Source organism: Plecotus auritus, assembly GCF_963455305.1.
Source record: "Plecotus auritus genome assembly, chromosome: X".
Classification (NCBI taxonomy): domain Eukaryota; kingdom Metazoa; phylum Chordata; class Mammalia; order Chiroptera; family Vespertilionidae; genus Plecotus; species Plecotus auritus.
In genome coordinates this window covers 17,237,368-17,242,674 of record NC_137784.1, presented here as the reverse complement: position 1 = coordinate 17,242,674, position 5,307 = coordinate 17,237,368, and the positions used below count along the sequence as shown (strand labels likewise).

General features: G+C 42.1%; 1 pseudogene across 1 annotated transcript; it reads left to right on the top strand.

Moving 5' to 3' along the window:
- Positions 1–505: 505 nt before the first annotated feature.
- On the top strand, positions 506–860 carry LOC308239863 (eukaryotic translation initiation factor 4E-binding protein 1-like; annotated as a pseudogene). Its single transcript has one exon. The product of its transcript is annotated as a eukaryotic translation initiation factor 4E-binding protein 1-like (transcript).
- The last annotated feature ends 4,447 nt before the right edge of the window (positions 861–5,307 follow it).

Genomic DNA, 5,307 nt, shown 5'->3' with positions numbered 1-5,307 from the left:
GAGCCTGTGGACCGAAGGGTCCCGGGTTCAATTCCAGTCAAGGGCACACGCCTGGGTTGCGGGCTGTATCCCCAGTAGGGGACGTGCAGGAGGCAGCCAATCAATGATTCTCTCTCATCATGGATGTTTCTATCTCTCTCTCCCTCTCCCTTACTCTCTGAAATCAATAAAAATATATCCTTTTAAAAAAGAAATCAACAAAATTAACAACAACAAATAAAGAAAAGCAGTGAAAGAAAAAGCTGATTCTTTAAAAAAGTCAATAAAATGGATAAACCTTTCGCAAGACCGACAAAAAAATTAAAACACAGAAGACATATTACCAGTTTCAAGAATGAAATGGGATATCACTAAAAATTCTGAAGCTACTAAAAGGATAAGAGCTCTGACCCGATAGCTCAGTTGGTCAAAGCATCGGATATGCCAAGGTGGTGGGTTCAATCCCTGGTCAGGGCACATATAAGAATGAACTAGTGCTAGCTGCTGGCACTATGTGCGAAACACCATGTCTGGGGGCAGCAGCTGCAGCCAGATGCCAAGCCAGGCCATCCCCGCCACTCACCGGGTAGTCCTCAGTGACAGTGTGCAGCTCCCGCCAGGGACTGCAGCACCACCCCCGGCGGCAAGCTCTTCAGCACCACCCCGGAGGTACCAGGATCATCTATGACCAGAAGCTCCTGATGGAGTGTCAGAATTCACCTGTGAACAAAACACCCCCGCGGGACCTGCCCACCATTCCAGGGGTCACTAGCCCTGTAAGTGACCAGCCCCCCACTGAAGCCAGCCAGGTCCACCTGCAGAACAGCCCTGAAGATAAGCCAGCAGGCGGTGAAGAGTCACAGTTTGAGATGGACATTTAAAGGACCAACCATCACATCAAGCAATGCCTCTGGGCCTCTCTGGCCCTTGTCGGGAGAAGAGTCACACCGCCAGTTATCATCCTGGGCAGGCATTGGGTGTGGGGTCGACCACCCAGTCCTCTGCTCCCTCAGTCAGGGCACCAGTCCCCCCTTCCTCTTGGTGAACACCAGCAGATACCTCTTTGTGCCTCCATTCATGCAAGAGCTGGCACCCCAAGGGGAGTGACTCTCAAGAGCACACACCCCGCAGCCTGGGGCCAGGAAGTGGACTTGGGGGAGCCCTTCTGAATGACCATCCGGCTCTCTTCCTCTGAGGGCACACTACCCCTTCCTTCAGTTGGTGTGCTTGGGGAAGTCCCCCTCCCCTACTTCCTCAGCAGAGGAAATAAAAGTCACCTTTGCCCTTGGGCCAAAAAAAAAATGAACTAGTGAATGCATAAATAAGTGGAACAACAAATTGATGTTTCTCTCTCTCCCTTCCAAATAAATAAATTTTTAAAGTTTTTTTAAAGGGTAAGAGAATATGATGAACAACTTTAAACTCATAAATTTGAAAACAGAAAAGATATACCAATTCCTTGAAAAATCATTAACTATCAGAGCTCAACCAAGATGAAAAACATCAGCTAAATAGTCCTGTACGTATCAAAGAAATTAAACTCATAATTTAAAATCTCCCCCCAAATAAATCTCCATGCCCAAATGGTTTTACTGGAGAATTTTACCAAACTTTTTTTTTAATTTGAGAGAGAGAGAGGAAGGGACAGGGGGATGGGGCCCTGGCCAGAGATCAAACCCCCAAGCCTTGGCATATCGGGACGACACTCTAACCAATTTAGTTACCTGGCCAGGGCCTCTACCAAACTTTTGAAGAAAAAAAAAATCTACACAATCTCATCCTGAAAATAAAATAAGGCATACTTCCCAACTCCATTTTATGAGGCCAGTATAACCCAATGCCGAAATTAGATAAGACAATACAAAAAAAAAAAAAAAAAAAAAAAAAAACAACCAAAAACAACAACAACAACAAAACACCCTACAGATCAGTGTCTCTTATGGAAGATAAAACGCTAAGAACATGGAAAGAACATGGAAGATAAAAAGGGAGAGCAGAGAACGATAGAAACCCTTTGCACCAGTTAAGAGAGAAGATTAAAAAAGAAGAAAGAGAGCCAAAACCGGTTTGGCTCAGTGGATAGAGCGTCGGCCTGCGGACTGAAGGGTCCCGGGTTCGATTCCGGTCAGGGGCATGTACCTGGGTTGCGGGCACATCCCCAGTGGGGGGTGTGCAGGAGGCAGCTGATTGATGTTCCTCTCTTCATCGATGTTTCTAACTCTCTATCCCTCTCCCTTCCTCTCTGTAAAATATCAATAAAATATATATATATTTAAAAAAAGAAGAAAGAGATATCCAAAGGAGAGAGAGACTGACAGAGAAACAGAGGGAATGGTGCACACTCATAGAGAAAAAAGGATACAGAGGGAGAGGGAGCCCAAAAGATAGAGAATAAAACACACTGCAAACACATTAGTGAGAGGAGATATCCCAAAATAGTTAAGAATCACAGAGACCGAAATGAAGCAACTAAACTGAGGCTTAGAGAGACCCCTCAAATGCAAAGAAGTTCCAATCTCTAGTGTAAAGAAAAATGTACAGGACTGGAAGGGGAAAAAAAACTTCTGCAACAAGCCACCGACATGGACTTCAGAAGCTCCCCAAACCTCTTGGTTTTTAACTTTTTAAGCTATAAAAGGGAGACAAACCAGATGTCCTGTAAGTTCCCTTCCAGCTCCAAGATTTTATCAAGATCTGGTAAACTTTCTTGGCATTTATCATTTCTAAATTATCCTAAGATTCAGCCTGTGAGTAAGAAACCCCTCATCCCAGACCTACACTTTTCCTGGAAAAGTGAAAAGATGCCAAAATGTACTGAAGTAAACTCTCATCTTTAGTTTAAAAAGTTTATGAGAGACAAAGGTCCATATTATTCCAGACTGATGGGAACAGATCTTAGTAATTTGTAACCTTCCCCCACAACAGGCTTTGATTAAATCCCTTAAGTTTTTTTTTTAAATCACATGAACTTAAAAAATATATGAACTATTAGTTATACTTCCATTTCTCAAACTGAATTTTCTTCTGCAGCTAATGCATTCCTCAATTAATTTTCCCTTTTATTTCTACTTTTATTCTAATCTTGCTGAACATTTCAAGAAAGACTTGAACACCAAAGACACTCAAAATAAAAAGTTGCTGAACCAAAGCAGTGAATCTGCCTCCCACGCACATGGACATATACACAAGCTCTCCCAACCTAAATATATAAAAAATCTTGTGAACTGGAGACCCATTCAGAGGCATGCCCACCCTAGGAACAAAAGCCACAATCCCAAACCACCGGCATTAGAGAGCTTCTCTTCCAAGTAGCAGTGCTAATTAGTGCTAAAAATACTCAAAGCTCAAATACTCAAATACATGCCCTAAATACACATACATACAACGAGCTAGTAAACATCACCTCATCAAACCAAGTGAAAAGGAAATGTCCCTCCCCTATTGTACTCACACAGCTCAGGCTCAGGACACTTTTATTGGTTTCTCTTTGCAGCCGAAGGTGTCCTTGATGTTGATTTTAACTTGGCTTATTTGGATTAAAGTGTGGCAGAGAAGGCTCCAAAGGAAAACATCCAACTCAAAATATTCCCTGCACTGAAAAAAAAAATAAAATAAAATAAAATAAAATAAATAAAAATATATATATATATTCCCTGCACTGTAACTAGACATGCCCCTGCTCATAGAAATATTTACCTTTTCACAGAAAGCATCTCATCTTCCAGCACGCATATAGACAAGCTACAGAGACCATCTTCATGGCACTCCATAAACCCACATCCCATTCATTCTGTGGCCCCTCACTGCCTTTCAGAGGAAACAAAGTAATAGATGTGAAATCTACCAATTGCCTCCTCCCCTCCAAACATATCTATTTACATCCACACATATCCTTGCAACTCTATCCCTCCTACCTCTTCTCCTCTATCCATATTGGCATATTCCTTTTATTATACCTCCTCTCTTGAATTTTAAATCTCTGCTTCTCTACTGGTTCCTTCTGTTCAGGTTATATAGTGTGTTTCAATTTCCTCCCATACTATAAATCAGTGGTTCTCAAAGTATAGTCCTAGAACCCTTGCAGGAGGTCCCGAAGGCCCCTTCAGGGTCTTTCTTTTACTAATTACACATGCATTGAAGGGGAGATTTTTCTTATTTGCTTCGACCAAGGAAACAGACTGCAACATATTGGATACAGAAGTAGATATGAGAATCTAATTGGTTTTTACCACGTCAAACATTAGAGAGAAGTGCAAAAAGGAAAAACCGGGCCACTCTTTCCATTAAATTTTTGTTTTGAAAAAGTTATTTTTCTTAAAAATATGTTAAGAAATAATGGATGCCCTAGACTGTTTAGCTCTGTGGATAGAGCATCAGCCTGTGGACCAAAGGGTCCCGGGTTTGATTCCGGTCACGGGCACATACGTGGGTTGCAGGCTCCTCTCTGACCCAGGCCCTGGTCAGGGCGTGTACAGGAGGCAACCAACCGATGCGTTTCTCTCACATCAATGTTTCTGTCTTTCCCTCTCTCTTCCACTCTCTAAAAATCAATGGAAAAATATCCTCGGGTGAGGATTAATAACAACAAAAACTAATGGGTTTATTACTATTATTTTAAATGAATATTTTTAAATATTCTATGTTAATATGCAATATAGTAAATATTAAATGACATAAACAAAAGTTCTTTGGGGCCTTCAATAACTTTTTAAGAGTAGAAAGGGATCCTGAGAGCAAAAGGTTTAAGAACTGCTGTGATAACTCATTTTCTGAATCCTGTCCCTCACTCAGGATATTGGTCTTTGTCTCCTTGCCTTTGCTACCAACAGGGAGTCACACATTCCCTGTTCCCATTTCCTCAGCCCCAGCTATCTCTTCACACCCCTGGAATCCACCTTCTGCTTCCCATCACTCCACTAAACCTGCTCTGACCACGGTCACTGGTGATTTCCTTTCGTAAGAATTTTTATCAAATTCTTTTATGATTCCGGAAGTAAGACATGCTCATTGTAGGACATTTGGAAAATGTATAGAAGCAAAAACAAACCAAAAAAGCAACAAAAAAAATCACCCCTGATCAGAGTGGGAAGAAGGACACCAGAAGCCAAGAAACTCGGGCAGCCTCCAAGCTGGAGGGGCTCAGGATCCTAGGAAGAAGTTAAACCTGATGGAAGCCATATGGCTAGAAAGTCGCACATGAAAATACAGCCAGGGGCATTTGAAGCCAAAGTACATGTTCATTCTTCTGTGTTCTATTGCCGCTGTATGGGTGGAACTGTCTAGTTTTGGTTGATCTACTAAGCACATATGCATAGCCTGTCGACACAA